The sequence below is a fragment of the Heloderma suspectum genome, chromosome 1, assembly GCF_057233095.1.
Source record: "Heloderma suspectum isolate Gila_16-S chromosome 1, 16-S_ref, whole genome shotgun sequence".
NCBI classification, from domain to species: Eukaryota; Metazoa; Chordata; class Lepidosauria; order Squamata; family Helodermatidae; genus Heloderma; species Heloderma suspectum.
The window spans coordinates 167,832,780-167,849,467 of NC_139458.1; the positions used below are offsets into that span (position 1 = coordinate 167,832,780).

General features: G+C 44.5%; 1 protein-coding gene across 4 annotated transcripts in view; it reads left to right on the forward strand.

Annotated features, from left to right (window-relative positions):
* Positions 1-16,688, forward strand: part of KYNU (kynureninase) — a 226,760-nt gene that overhangs the window by 8,340 nt on the left and 201,732 nt on the right. For all 4 annotated transcript variants that reach the window (XM_084809642.1, XM_084809632.1, XM_084809614.1 and 1 more), the window contains one exon: positions 561-699. The gene's annotated coding sequence lies outside the window, so the exon portion shown is untranslated. The remainder of the gene's footprint in view (positions 1-560; positions 700-16,688) is intronic.

The following is a 16,688-nucleotide window of genomic DNA, read 5'->3' on the forward strand; positions in this document are numbered from 1 at the left end:
GAGAAGCATAAAGAAGTACAGGAGGCTGTTGTCTAGGAAAGCTCATGCTCCAAGCCGTTATAGTCACGATGACCCTGGCCTTGCTTGCACTGTAGCCCCTGGAATAAAGAGAGGGGAAAAAGCCCACTGAATCTGGATCCTGAGATCGAACGCCAAACTGGAATCTTCAGGCCTGAGATCTTTGAACCAGGACCTCCAAATGCAGCTCCTCTGACCCTGATACCCCCAAGGACCGAGCCCACCACACCAGACACCTCTCGCTCCCCAGGGCCACTCACCAGCATAGGAACACACCAGGTAGAAATGCAAGGAGAGGCATTGGAATGCCCAGCTCCAGTCTCATAGGCTACGGCTGCCACCTCTTTTCAAGCAACAGAGGGGAGCCTGGGAAAGGCTAGTTGGGGCTTGGAAAGGCCTCAGACCTTAATCTCTGTTGGAGCAGGTTGCTATCCTAGTGTTCTGTCTGTGGTACTGCATATCTTGGGCCTGACCCTCTTCATTCCCTCCTGCCTCACTGTGTGTGTGTGTATCTGCAGCTGATGGCTGCCCTTGTTTTCCAGGATCAGGACCACTGTACCAGAGTTGCTGCCTTGTAAAGCCTGGTTCTCTCCAGCATCCCAGACTGTTGATCAGACTTCCTGGTTTCCTGGCTGTTCCTGGGGTCTGCCTTCCCGAAGACAGGACACCACCTTGATAATAGTTAGTAGTGTTAATACCTGCAACGAAAAGGGGAAGGGGGAATCTTAAGCACCTTAGAGATGAACAAATTTATTATGGCATGAACTTACATGGGTAAAAGGCAACTTTCTCACATGAATAAAGTGTGTGTATGTGTAGTAAATGGATGGATGAGGTTATAATGGATGGTGACAAATGATGGTGGAATGATAATACACAGTGATAACAGTTAGTTGCTTGATAGTTATTATCACTCACAGGCAATACTCCTACGATGATTTACATGACCAATTTATGTGGTGATAGAATAGCTTAACTTTGGTTCTTGCTAACAGGATGAATACAATGTGGCTTGCACACCATTAGTTCTCATGGCACTGCATTCATCTGGTAACTTTGGAACCATATGACATATTTCAGAAAATACAGCTGCAAAAGCCCCAAGATAGTTTTGATTTGTGTTTGGCTCTCTATTTTTATTATTATTTATTTGCCATCTTCTGCACTTCCTCCAAGTTATTTGTTTATGCTGCACTTCCTCCAAGAAGTTCAAGGCAGTATATTGGATTATCTGCCTCTATTTTCACAAGCCTGTGTAAAGTGCTGTGGGGCTCAGTGTATCTCAGACCAGGGCTCCCGACAGTCTCATGCCTTATCTCCTGTGCCACCAGCATTCTGTTCCTACTATGCATCTGGCAGGATGAACTCTGGGTGTGAAGGATGCCACCTAAGCTGCAGTACCAGCCTGCCTGAGCATCCCGTCAGCTGACTCCATGGGCCAGTCCTAGGACACCAGGCCTGATAAATGCCTGGTGTCAGAGTGTGCTCTTCAGTCTGAGCAGCTTGTTTCTGTAAGGACTCTGCTGAGCTCCTGCTGTCTTTTCCTGGTGGCTGCCTTGGATCTTGACCTCTGCCTGATGCTGATGTTGACCACACACACTTATCTCTGGTAGAGCTGTAGTTCAGCGAGAGAGCACATCTTTTACGTGCAAATGGTCCCAGGGTCAGTCTGTGGCATCTCCACAGAGGACTGGGAAAGACTCTAGGGATCTGCTGCCACCAGCGTAGACCAGCCTGCCTCAACTTGGTGCCCTCCAGGTGTTTTGGACTTCAAGTCCCATCTTGAAGGCCAATGGTCAGGAAAGCTGGAGTTGTAGTCCAAAACATCTGGAGGGCACTGGGGAAGGCTGGTAGAGATAGTACTAAACCGGATAGACCAATGATCTGATTTGGTATAGGGCAGCTTCCTGTGTTCCTGCCGACTACCTGGAACTCTGTGCTATTTTGGCTCTTCTGATCCATGTTAGCTGTTCTGACTTGATGCTTCTTTTGCACCACATAACTTGATGCCTGTTCCGGGCATGCTGGGGTTGGAAACTTCTGCATGAAAAACGTACCTTCTACTACTGAGCTATGCCCCTCCAGCTGACATTTGGACATGCTGTCCTTCAGGACACTTCTGGGACAATGACAAACTGCATGCCCCTGTAATAGATCCATCAGGGCTGTTGAATGCTATTAATTAACATTGCCGTAAAATTAACCAACATGCCTCTTGCTATAACACAAAGCTTGAGTCAATAATAGGCCAGGACTTCATAATGGATTTACTTTTCCAAATCATCCCTAGAACACCCCCCCCCCTTATTCCTAAACTGACCCCAGTATTTTTTAAAACATTCAGTTATCTGGATCAATTCTTTAGTTTTTTAAAGACAAAAGATCACGGTGATACAAACTTGGTACCCATTTTGTCTAATTTATTTCATTTTATTGTATCAATAAGTCATATTGTCTTCCCCATGAACCGTGATTCAATTATAGGAGGATTCTCTAGCCATCTGTTTATTGTTAAATTAATTGCCAGTTAATTGCATTTAATTGAAGCATTTGTTCCCAATTTTCATAGATTAACAGGATATTAATCTAGGGAGGTCAATGACGTGGTTTAGAACAGTTTGCTAAAGTTTGCTCTTAGTTGCTGAAAACTGCAGCTTTCATTAAACATCATTCTGGAATAATTTGTATCATTAAATGTTGAACTTTTTAGCCAATTACTACAGCTGTTTAGGTTTTATTTGCTTGAATTGTTTTTGAGATGAGTATTTGAAGAGATAGGTCTTCTTTGCTTTGGGGTTGTTGGCAGGTTTTATTAAAGAGAGATATAACTATATAATGGTCTTCAACGTCCTTGTTCTTTCCTGCTAGTAAATTTAATTGTTTTAATATAATGTATGGTTACTAGGAGACCTCACAGATACCGGAAAAGTGAAGATCTTGGGGAAGGTACCCTCTGGACAATGCCCATTCTGCATGACCTTAGTAGATGGGCATATAATAATGGATGTGAGGTGAATCAATACTAACTCACAATTGAGGAAGCCTCCTCACCCCCATTTTGAGCTGGGCCCAGACCATCCCAAATCCAACTTGTAATGAAATTTGGTCCCACACCCCCGCAACCTAACCAGTCCTCTCATCCCCCCCTCCCAAAAGCATCTTATCCTTGACAAGGGGAAAGGGGCAATCCTGGATGGCTTGTGACAGCCCATTGCTTTTACCAATGGGCTATCATATAATAGTACATATGGTGGATTAGCCACTAACCCTGTTCCAAGACAGGAAGATAGAAGCAAGGGGTGAGAATGGGAAAGATGATTCCTCTCTATTACCAGTAAACAGAACTCATCAAGGGGAATTCTTATCCTGGGTGACTGAAGGATGCTCTACAAGGGCGATTTTTATAATTATTTTTAAAGAGATGGGTGTTCTTTTCTCAATCCTCTTCACAAGGAGAAGTCCTTGACTGGAAATGATGCTCCTGAAATCAGTGTCATTTCCTGCTGAGAAACATGATAGCTACAGTTTCCTTTGCCTCCAAAATTGAATTAGGAGGCAGAGGAAGCTGCTAATCCCCTCACCTCTCCATCAGGGAATTTTGTTTCTGAGCATGCTTTGGAATAACATTTCAAGCTGAGGAAAAGCTGGCAAAGCGTCTTCTTTCTCTAGGAGCTCTCCCTGCTGCTGGTCACCTACCCTCCTCGCACAGGGTGCTGATGTCAGCAGGCTGATGATCCAGTCAGCAACTATGTACTTTCATGGTATCAGCTGTGGCTCCCGCATGCCAGTGCATAACACTCACATTGGGACTTCGTCTCCCGCCTGTATTCCGTGCAGTGGCCGCCGGTTTTCTTTACTGAACCATTTCATAGGCACTCTGCTAAAGACACTGGCTGGTCATGGCATTGATTTACTCTTCAGTAGCTTGCCTTGCATCAGAAACGGGTGAAAAATAGTGGCTCAGGGAGGGGATAGACATAGAATTGAGGAACAAGGTGCCTCCGAGGACCTTTTCAGCCCAGGAATCCGTTTTCAATAACTGCAGCTCGCACACAAATCCTTTCCTGCACACAGCTAGTACAACTGGGAAAGACAGAGCGGTGATCCTTCCACGACTTTCTTTCCAGTTTCCATGCATTTCTAACCTGAGGGCCTTGAACTCATTGCATATTTCCCGTATACTCAAGCAGCAAGATGTTGCTGTGACAGTGCTACTAGATTGAGTTTCCTTTTGATTAGCTATATGATTTTTAGCTATGTTATTCTTCATGTATATCTGTTTCTTAATCTAGGCATGTTTAGTAGGGAAATGGGATATATAGCCAATCTTCAAGCTTTTGTAAATGATAACATTTCAAGAGCATATTGCCTGTATTCACAAACCACAGTCCGACTTGCACATCAATGTGCACAAACAAACATCCCCTTACAGCCTAGTCTTCTTTATGTTTACTTGGGACTAAGTCCCTCTCCCAAGTAAGTGTGCATTGGATTGCAGCTTTAGGGTTATTTGTGACGCTTTGCACTCCTGGATATACTTTTTTTTTTAAGGGATCACATAATGTATCCATGTGCAAATGTACATGGAGGTTGCAACCTGCAACATTTTCCAGTTATTTCTCTTAACAGCAATGAAGATTCCAATCAGATTTCATGGATACTGTTCTGGAAAACTTGCAGGGTTAACTCATTTCCATTTATCGATTTCACAGATGGTCTGTGTACTCATTATAACCGTATACATTGAATGCCCGTATGCCCAGCCTGCTGCCACTACACCATCCCTATGCATATTCAGCAGAATTTCCAAAAGAATTTCTGCACATACAAACCGTTGATGCACTGGTTCTTACAGAGGTTATGCTGAATACACTGGAAAGAGTGGCACCAAACTTCCAACAGGGTTTTTTTTTTCTTGACTTTGGGAGTTTGTCAACACCCATTGGACCTTTAACTTCAACTTGTCTTACCTTCAGTGTTTCCATTACAATAGTTGCCAAAGGCAGATTATTATCTTTCTTTTAACAAAACTGCAGAGGAAGGTATAAAACGGTATAGCTAGCAGTAGCCTCTGCCCATCCTCTCAGTCATCACACCACCATCGTCCATTTTATCCTGGCTTAGTAGAAGTGCTGCCTTTCAGGTAGTTGGTTTTCCAGGTCAGTTGTACAATTCACTTAGCTTTGTGTAAATAAAATAAAAATGCTGCCTTCAACAGTTAGTCCCTGCTTTGATCCTTCCAGGCAGGCTGTCCTTGCTACATTTACTGCTGTGCTCAAGTACCTCTACTGCTACAAATTAGTTGACAGATGAAAGATTTACTGTCCCCTGTTAGCAAAGGACACATTCCTGTCCTTTTAAAGCAGTCGCCTAGTTTTTGCAAACAGACAGTGACTAGCTTTGCAAGACACAACAACTCACTGTGGGTAAGGAGCCATGATGGGTTGTCATGTCATCCAGACCCAGACTGCTTCCCCCAGGGTGGCTTATTTTTCTAGCAAAAAGTCACCCTGGAAAATCATGGTTTGTTGTACGGGTTGTTTGACCCATGATGTTGTGTCATCTGAACCCGCGAGAGCAATTTCATCATGGGTTGTAGGGATCAGCTACAGAGCCGCCTGGCAAGAGCAGCAAAGACCCCTGCCACTGTTCACAATCTTGCCTTTGCTGCCACCAGTGACAGCCTCTCCACTGATGCCCAAGTGGCACTTTGGATCGACCATCACTGGCTTGCCACCTTTTGTTTTGGTGTCAATCGGGCAATTGTGTTAATTAATTGTTGTTGGTGGTAGTCTTTTGCAAGTGTGCAAGTGTGCTCTTATGGTTGTCCAATATGTGTAGTTTTGCCTTGTCAATTTCTTTGTCTGTTTCACCTGTCAAAAGGGAGCGGTGAAGTGGAGTAGGTAACATATATGGCAGTTGATAAGGTGAGACTGCAAATAGGCTACTCCGTGCACACTTGCCAGGGACAAAGTGCTGAGCTGTCAATGGAGAAGCACTGAAAAGCAGGAAAAAGTGGCGAAAGTAAGTTTTGCCAAAAGAGGGAGGGGGATGAGATCCTGTCACTTTTAAGTGTCAGACTAGCACTTCTCAGTATTTCACACCTTTTCAACACTTCTCCGAGTCTCCAGCTACTCTGGAAAGGGGAGATCTTAACTCCTCCCGACACACACTGTCACCTAGGACAGATGATGGATTTCCTCATGGGCCATGATATTACCTCCCTCTGGACTTGTGTGAAAGTGCCAAGGGAAACAATCCTTGGAGTGTCAAACTGTACAGTCAAATCTGAGGTTCCAAATTCATAAGATTTATTAAGGTTAGGGATGAGGAGCAAGGAACAATTAGGAAGGCAGCATAAAAAAGAAATGGCCAACTTTGTTTCTACATAGCCCACACTAAGCAGTTCTAAAGCTTTCATGCAAAAACTTACATGCAAGTAACATGCATCAGCCATGTTGGTCCCCATCATGTGTGGAATACACATGGTTGACAAATGTCATAGAGGAAACAGCCCCGGTTTATCCCTGTAGAATTGGGCATTGACAGGTGGAGAGGGATCCTCCAATCAGGAATGGCAAAGGAAGTTTTTGAAGTAAACAGCATGTACGTAGGTAGCACCTGGGGAGATGGACAACCGAGGAAGGTATCTCATACTGGCAAGAGGTAATTTCAGTAATGTATTGGAGATGTATTGGGATCACATTGCACCTGCCTTGAAAGACTTACACTGGTTGCCAGTTGCTTTCTGGATGCAATTCAAGGTGTTGATTTTAACCTTTCAAGTCCTAAACAGGCTTAGGACCCAGCTAAGGGACCACCTGTCTTGCTTTGAACCTGCCAGGGTATTGAGATCTGCAGGAGAGACCTCTCTGAGACCAATCCTGCCGACCTCTCTGCAGTTAATGGGTTTTCTCCTATGGTAGCCCCATAGTATGGAATGCACTTCTTCAAGAACTACGATTGGTCACCACTCTGCCTTTAAAAAGGTGTGAAGGTGCATCTTTTCAGTTTAGCCTTTTAAAATAAGTAGTTCTAATGCTTTTACTGTTTTTACTGTTCTTGTTTTCTTGTTTTAAATGTTTGTACACTGCCTTGATGGCTTTTTAGCAGAACCATGATGATAATGATGATAATTGCATTGCTTCTGTGTGTTGGAGATGTAACTGGACAGTTATTCTGAAATGGTGGAACCAGGTTCACTGGGTTATTAAAGGGACAGCCATTTGCCTTCTAACACAAATCCTTCTTCATAAATATTTTATTGGTGAAGCCACATTTTAAAACATGAAAATGTAGAGCATGAGTAACTTCTACACAGGGCCCTGGGGAGGTGGGATACTCATATGAAGGTCTGAATGGCTCACCTATTGAAAAAGTGCACGTGGACTTCAGTGAGCTTGCAGCCGTGACAAAAGGGGGCTCCATTGATCCCTATGCTGATTGCCTGCATCTGTGCTTGTGCGTCTATGTATATTCTGGGGAGGGGAGGCAAGGACCATCTCTACCAGCCAGGGTGAGTCTGCCAGAAGATGTTGGCGGGCCGGGTGCAGAGGACCACTGAAGTGTTGCTGGATATAGCTGTGAGTGCCACGAAGCCTGCCCAGTACCCCTAAACTAGCCTCTTGCCCTCAGGTGTGGTGAAGGAGGAGGATGCTGTCCTGGCACCAATGTTGATATAAAATTCAACTGCCCATCTGGCTGGTGTTTGGGAGGGAAAGCATCTTATCCTTTGTCTGAGGCAGCAAAATGTCTTGTGGTGGGGGTGGAGTGTGCCTAAATGTATTTATTTTTCCTCCTTTACTTATCAGTATGCAGTGAATACATCTGTGTTATGTCAAGGTTCTTTCATTCTGCTGTCTTCCAAGATTCAACAAGAGGCAGTTAACATGGCCTGGATCAAATGATTTTAGCACATCCATCTTGTCTGGTCGGGACTGGGATCTGAAAAAGTAAATAAGACGGGGAGAAACGTGTTCATGTATATAATATCGACGATAAAGGATGACAAATGTGATGAATGAATCCAACTGGGGATAAATTACTCTCTTTTGTTGCACCTAGACAATTGCAAGCTTTTCATTTTGGACAATATCACTGCTTTTGAATGGATGAAGTAGAAATATGTCCAACAGAGTGAATCTCATACTGTGCATTGATCATAGTTTATTTAATCTCCCTTTGTTTTCTCTTTTGCCCACTCCTTTGCAATAGGGAAATAGTACCAAAAAGTTTCCCTTGTGGTATCAGCTCAAGAGAAATAACGAGAGTACTGCAGCCATCATAAGTCAAATGCTATTAAGAGTGAAACACTGAAACCTGCACGAATGAGAAAAGGACACAACATGTGTGGCCCAACAGAAAGCACAGGGCTGTAATGTATATAAGAGGGCATTACCTTAACACTTCAATCATTAGGTAGTTATTGTTATAAAGGTGATTTACATTTGTATCCCAACTTTTGTCTACAAGTTCAGTAGTTCTGTGTGCAAATGGGGTCTCAAAATTCTCCAACTATTGGCGGGCAGAGGAATTGGTGGGACCATTTCACCAAATTTCTCCAGTTTCTCGGGGGTGGGATTCACCATTAGGTACAGTGAATATAGCACAGGATTGCTCTCTAAATGATTTTCCCCCATGCTTAGCTATGCAGCCTGCCCTGTGCCCCCTAAACTAGCTTGCTGTCTCCAGGTATGGTGGAGAATGCTGGCTTATTGCTAGTGTTGAGGTAAGATTCAACTGCTAGTCCAAACAGCGAAGTGAGGACTGAGCCTGCTCAGTGGACAATACAACACAGCTTATCCCCCCCCCCCCCCGGGCCAACACACACATTTTGTTTTACTTCTGCTGCTGCAGATAGCATCACCAGCAACTACGTTGGCATCCTGTCCACCATTTTGCATCCTTTGATATCCCAGACTGATCATTGTTCCAGGACATTGCGGCAGGGGATGTTGACTGCTACAAAAAATGGTGGAGAATATTTGGAGAAAATTCCACAAAATGGCCTTTTTCCTAATATATACGTATACATGTACATACACACACACATTTTATATGCAATTTTGCCCAAATATATTTTTGTACATTATTTTCATGAAGATGTGCATTTTTATGCACACTTTTACCTAATATATGTACTTTTATATACATTTTTTGATTGGAGAACTGCATCAGCATGACAGTGCAAATGTTTTATTTTTAAAAAATATTTCTGGCGACCTTTCAGGGCAGGAGCCTCCAACTGAGGTCTAACTGCATTTTGGTTTGTATATTGATTTGGGAAGTGTGACTTTGGTAAGTTCACATTAAAATGCAAACTAAGGGCACAGTCTTATCAACTGCGCCCTCGCTGCTTGGAAGCCTCTGAACTCAGAGGCTTCCAGGATTCCTATGCTCTGTCAGGCTGAAGCTGGCAGGGTGGGAGGAGTGCGGAGGCGATCTTAGCCTTCCTGCCCTCCATTCTTTGCTTCTTTGCTAGATAGGCTTTTCAGCCCATCTAGTGAGGGTGCTTTGGAGGGGGAGGGAAGGAGGCTGGAGGAGGCTCAGGATAAATCACATCCTGGTCTCTCTGGTCTCCTACCCTCCCCACCCAGCAGAATGCCCCCTTTTCCCCATCTTCAAAGTCGAGTTTCTGACCTCAGAGAGGCAGTCGGCGCGTGCTGGCTGTGAGGGGGAGGAGGTTGGATCTCCTGTCTCCAACCACAGAGGGGGGAATCCAATCTATCCTGTGGTCCCTGGGATGCTCACCCAGGAACCTCTAAATGATTTCCCCCCATGCTTAGCCATGCAGCCTGCCCTGTGCCCCCTAAACTAGCTTGCTGTCTCCAGGAGGTATGGTGGAGAATGCTGGCTTATTGCTAGTGTTGAGGTAAGATTCAACTGCTAGTCCAAACAGTGAAGTGAGGACTGAGCCTGCTCAGTGGACAAATAATACTGACTGACTATTGGAGGAGAAAAAATAGGAAACAAGGGGGGAAAGGGTGAATAGAGTGGTGGGAATCCTGAACAGAAGCATGCCACATTGCAACATTATAATCATTTTATATGATTAAATAATAATTAAATATGATTATATGGCCATCCCCAACCTGGTGCCCTCCAGTGGCACTGAACTCCAATTCCCATTAATCCCAGCAAGGCTCAGAATGATGAGAGTCACAGTCCAACTCCTCTAAAGGGCATCACATTGGGGAAGGCTGTAATAAGCACTCAGGGGTGTGGGATATCAAGGAAGACATTTTGTTTCTTTCTCATCTCTGACCACTGACCACAATTTTATTTATTTTACCTGTCCTTCATCACGAAGTTACACAAGAGCATTGCAGCCATGGACAGAGCAAGCCCTCTCTTAAATATATTACTATTGTTCCTACAGGGTGGTGATGGTTCTTTTATAGTAAATTTATAAAAAATGAACTGCTTCAATAAATTTCATCTTTTATAACAAGCACACTCATCACATTAATCTTGTATATAACTATCTAGAAGAAATATATTTCTATATTGTAGAGTTAAGGCAAACCTTAATCAGGGATTAAAACCTTTTTATGCTTAATGATTTTTTTTTTACAAAAAAAAATTTTGAGACCAAATTTATGACCAATTTTGGTTTTCGTTAAAATGTTACTGGAAGATGATGCAGGTTTAACTCTTAAATTTCTCTTGCATACAGTTTAATGCTTGGGAGTTGTTGTTGGCATTATTACAGCTTCATATATTTACTGCTTAATTGGTCTGCCTGTAGAGAGTGTGGGCCTAGACATTCCAAGATCATGGCATATAAAGGTTAAGTACCATTTCCAGTAATTTTCTTGCAAGGAGTTTTAAAGTTTCAGGGAAAAAAATGTAAGTGTTTTTAATGTTTTTGCTGACGGGAGTGTTCTAACTTTAGACTTCAAGATAAATGCAATCTCTCTCTCTCTCTCTCTCTCTCGTCACATACAACAAAATTGCATCTAGTCACTTGCTTATAGATATATATTTTGCTGTCTTATTTCAGACAGTGTTGTTATAGCTAAATATATAAAGTGTTGCCAATAAAGTGTTGTTATAGCTAAATATATAAGGGCCAAAATATAATGGGATTTGGGGCATGTTTGCCCTTAGCAAGATTGAAATGGGTAGCAGGGGTTTAAATTTAAATTGTATTATAAATTGTGATGATAGATTTTATGAAAACCAGGAGTATTCCAGTGTCTTCTATTTCAATACTATGTAAATTTTAACATGATAGATTCCTTAGTAACTTGTTGATGCAGATATGAGAGCAATAGGCTTCAAGAGTAGCGTGTGCAAGCATCCAGAGGAAAGACTATTTGTGTATTTCAGAACAAGAGACAAAATGGCTTTTAACAGCTCCTGAAGAAGGAAATATTCTGAAACGTGTAGAGCACAATACATTTTGTTTTCTCGAGCACCAGAGCCTCTCTCCCCCTTCTTCAGCATGATGCAGATGTAGGAACAGTCAAAATTATTTATTTATTTAGAATATTTTTTTGATTGGCCCTCCACTCAGTGAGTACTCAGGGTGATGTATAATAAAAATACAAAGACTGAAATAAATAAAAATACGAAAACCTAAAACATATTTTAAAACTAGAGATTAATGATGAAACCAGAGAGTGGCATTAACTATTAAAAGCTTGGTGGAACAATAACATCTTCACCAGCCATCTAAAGGACACTAAGGAGGAAGCTTGCGTAACCTCCCTCAGTAGGGCATTCCACAACTGGAGTGCTGCTACACAAAGTAACCTGTTATAAGTGCCCACCAATTTCACCTCTCTAAGAGGTGGGGCATGCAATAAGGCCTCAGATGATGAGCGCAAACTTTGGGTTGGCTCATATGGGAGGAGGCAGTCCTACATATACCCTGCCCCCAAACCATTTAGGGCATTATAGGTAAGAACCAGCACCTTGAATTGAGCTTGTAAACACATTGGAAGCCCGTGTGGCTGTTTCAAGACCAGTGTTATTTGATCTATAAAACACACGCCACACAAAAGTCTGTCCACCTTGTTTTGCTCTAGCTGAAATTTCTGAACACTCTTCAATGGCAGCTCCACGTAGAGCACTTTACAGTAATTTAAACATGAGATGATTAGGGCTTGGATTCCTGCAGGGGGTTGGACTTGATGGTCTTATAGGCCCCTTGCAACCCTACTATTCTATGATTCTATGAAAGCACCTATCACTGTTGCCAGATCCACCTTCCCCAGGAAGAGACACAGCTGGCCCACCCAAGTTGGGCAGAGGTAGTCCTGGCCACGTGTGCTACCTGACCATCCAGGAACAGTGCTGAATCCAAGAGCAGCTCCAAACTGTTTACGCGATCCTTTACAGGGAGTGCTACCCCATCCAGAACAGGTTGTACTCCCAATCCCAGGCTGGCCTGTCTACTGACCAACAGGACCTCTGTTTTGTCTGGATTGAACCTCAGTTTGTTCACCCACATCCAGTCCCTCACTGCACCCAGACACCAGTTTAGGACTTGAAAAGGAGAGATAGAGGTGGGTATGATCAACACAGTGATGAGACCCAACCCCAAAACTCTAGATGAGATCTCCCAGCAGCTTCATGTATATGTTAAACATGATCACCTTATTTGGATGTCAGGAAAAAATGTTCACTCAACTAGTTAACAACCCTAGGTTTCCTCTCTACTCATGGGTTGGGTTGCTTATGATATATCCAGTGCTATATGCGCTGCAACTTGGCTGGTAAAATCCCAGAGATCAAGTAACTAGAACACCTAGAATTTGGTTCCAGCATCTAGGAACTTGAAATGTTCTTTAAAGTGCAGTGCTCACCTCTAATACTAGATGCTAAGAAGAAGCTAATCCTGGCACCTAGGAGTCTGAAACACATTTATAGCCCACATTGAATTTCACTTTCTCTTTGTTTTGTAACACAGCATTGATCTTTACGGGGCTTTAGGGATCTGGTGTATGGATGGACCTAGTTTGTAGAGGGGAGGAGAGATGGATTGTCAATTGGTCCTTTCCATTCCATGATTCTAACTAATGTATGATGATGAGTCTTAATCAAAGAGTAGGAGAAATGAGTGTTCTTGGAGATGACCGTTGTCTGGATGTAATTGATAGACACTTGCTTGGGTTACCTGCATGTTTTCTACCCACCTTATACAGGTTTATCTTCATCCACATTGCTCCTTCCTGCTGTCTGTTTATGATGGACTGTTTGTTTGGGAGGTGCCTATCACAGGGTATCTACTAAACTATCCACTTGATAGCTGAAATAAACAGTACAAACAGTTCATCATCCTTGTAAAACTAGCAACACTGACCTGCACGCCTACTGTTGTGTTAATTCATTTTTTATTATCATTATTCATGGGGAAATTTGCAACTTCAATTCCCGTTCAACAAATAGTGTGCAGATGAGTGATTGGAATCATACCCATGCTTGCATATGTTTTATCTAATATGTATGATAGGGATGAAACATGAAATGGGCTACAAATGCTTTTTTAAAAAAGAGAACTATTCATGCATTGAACAAAGAGAAGAGGTTCTGAAAATGATCCTCACATGGGGCACCATTTGACCTAGGGCTGGCTATGTGGGCTGTACTCTGAAAAGTGTAGTTTATTTTGTTAGGGAATGTGCTTGTAGTGGATCCTGTCTTATGAACAGGTTATTTTCAGGGTTGGCTCAAACATGAAAACTGGGTAGGATTTTAGGGTGCTTCCAGACAGAGGGGTCCCGGCGCTAACCATTAGAAGGTGCTGTCAGGAGCGCCCTGGCGGCCCCTTTCAGTACACTCCAATAGCCAACTCAAGACACAGATGAAGGGATTCTTTTCAAGGCTTTAATCCTTTTACAACCTAATGACTCTTTCAGATGCTAATCACCAGCGACTAAGCAATGAACAGCAGAGTAGCCTATGCTCCAAGTAGGCAGTTGATCCCTATTTGAAGGAGAATCACTTGAAGACCCTGAACGTATGGGCTAGGGAGGAATCCTCCCTCTTTCCCTTGGGTCCACGGGAGGCGGCCATTGCTTGCGTGCCAAATGGGCGCTATGCCTCCTTTCCGTGCCCTCCATCGCTCGTCACTCCCTGCATCTGCGTCGAGTGTCTAGCAAGCCCCCCTCCCGCACTCTCTCACTGCCCGGGTCACTATCTATCTCAGGAATGGTGGCAGGAGGAATCTCTGCTAGCTGCTGTGCCTGTGAGGGATGAGCGGGCTCCTCTCCCATGGATTGCTGATCTTCCTCAGAATCAGAACTGCTCTGGGTTTCTATCGGCTCAGTTTCCACCCTGACAGGTATTGTGCAGCTATTCCATTTTTTTTCTGGACAGGATTTTCTGTGGTGAAGAAAAAGGTGAGAAGCTGTGGGAAAACATAGGAGGGTTATGAGTGAAAGATGACAATGTCTGAACCCCCTGTCAATTTCTGTGAATGAGGCAGAGCGATAGCAGGATAAAAGCTTCATCTGGAAGCACCCCAATTCTCCACAAAATTCTTCTCAACTGTTCCCAGAGATGGGATTTCATTGCGAAATGTGATGTTGCTCAGATACACATGAATACATTTTACTGTAATTTCCACAACGGCACAATCTCAGTGGCTGTGAGAACTGAAATTAGGAAAGGAGTCTTGTAGCACTTTAAAGATAAACACATTAATAATTGCGTAAGCATTCATGGACTAGAATCTACTTCATCAGATGTCATCATTAGTTCACACATTAGATTTCCCCCATGTGATGCTGTAGAGGGAGCCAACACTGAGAGGGATTCACATAGGGATGGTGGAGAATTTCTCCCCGAAACTTTGGAGGGCCGAGCGCCAACGTGTTCGGCCCCCCGAACAAGTTTCGGGGAGAAATCCTCCGCCCCCCCTGCCCCCCCCCGGGACGGGACTTACCTTCCCTGAATGTCCCTCCCGGCGGCGGGTCCGGCTGGCGGTTCGGCGGGTGTTCGAGCGGGGCGGGAGCGGCAGCCGGTCTTTCGACCGGCTGCCGCCCCAGCCATTGCAATAAAAGAAAAAAAAAAAAAAGTCCCCTGATAGGCTACGTGACGATTCACGTAGCCTATCATGGCTAGATTTGCAAAGTCAGCCGTGATAGGCTACGTGAATCGTCACGTAGCCTATCAGGGGGCGTTTTTTTTGTTTTTTGTTTTACTTTCGCGTTCACGGCCGGGCGAGGCGGCAAGCCTCCTCCCCGGCCTGAATTTCGGCCGGGCGAGGCGGGAAGCCTCCCCCCCGGCCTGAACTTCGCGGGGGGAGCAGCGAAGCGCTCCCCCCCACCGCGAACAAGCTGCGAGAAAAGGTAAGTGACTTTCGTCCACCCCTAGCACAGAGAGGGAGACAACAGCATGTGGTACCTGGACCTCAGTCCCTTCCAGGTCTGCACTTTTATAAATTGCTGAAGCAGCATCAGAGATCAAAGTTCTCAGCTTCAGAGTATGTATGTTGCTTGTGTCAGGCAGGATGAAATTTGTGCAACAAACACCATGCATCTGCTAGTATAATAAGAAAAGCATATGTCTTCATAATAATATAATATCTTAATGGCCGCATGGTGTGCTATAAATAAATCATATTGATGGGCTTCAATAATAAATAGTTGGTATAAGCCTATTAATTCTCCGTCAGAGGTAAGATTGATCTCTGATACAGTAGCTAAATTTTAAAAGAAAACTAAGCCTGTATCTTCCCATCCATATGTGTGCCATGGGGAGGCAATGAATTGTGTAGTGCTGTGTGAGCACCCAGAGGGGCTATATTCAAAGCTGTATCACATTTCCATTAAAATCCCAAGATTTCCAGGCATTTAAGAGGAAGGCATAAAATTTATAGCAATGTAGCATCTCTCACTTAGGGGTGGACGAAAGTCACTTACCTGTCGTCGAAGGCCGTTCGCGGTGGGGGGGAGGCGCTTCGCTGCTCCCCCTTCGAAGGTCAGGCCGGGGGGGGAGGCTTCCCGCCTCTCCCAGCCGAAATTCAGGCCGGGGGGGAGGCTTCCCGCCTCGCCCGGCCGAAATTCAGGCCGGGGAGGAGGCGCCTCGCCTCACCCGGCCGCAAACGCGAAAGTAAAAAAAAAACAAAAAACCCGCCCCCTGATAGGCTACGTGACGATTCACGTAGCCTATCACGGCTAGATCTGCAAAGTCAGCCATGATAGGCTACGTGAATCGTCACGTAGCCTATCACGGGTGACTTTAAAAAAAAAAAAAGCACGTACGCGAATGGTGGCCCCCATAGGGAGCCGCCATTCCCGTTCCTTATTTGGTCGCCGTAGTCTACGTAAAGATTTACGTAGACTACAGCGACCAAATAAGGAACGGGAATGGCGGCTCCCTATGGGGGCCGCCATTATCCGTACACTCTTTTTTTTTTTTTTTTAAGTCACCCGTGATAGGCTACGTGACGATTCACGTAGCCTATCACGGCTGACTTTGCAAATCTAGCCGTGATAGGCTACGTTAATCGTCACATAGCCTATCAGGGGGCGTTTTTTTTTTTTTCTTTCATGGCAATGGCGGCGGCGGCAGCCGGTCGAAAGACCGGCTGCCACTCCCGCCTCGCTCGAACACCCGCCGAACCGCCGGCCGGACCAGCCACCGGGAGGGACATTCGGTGAAGGTAAGTCCCGTCCCGGGGGGGGGGTGCGGGGTGCGGGGGTGTGTGAAGGATTTCT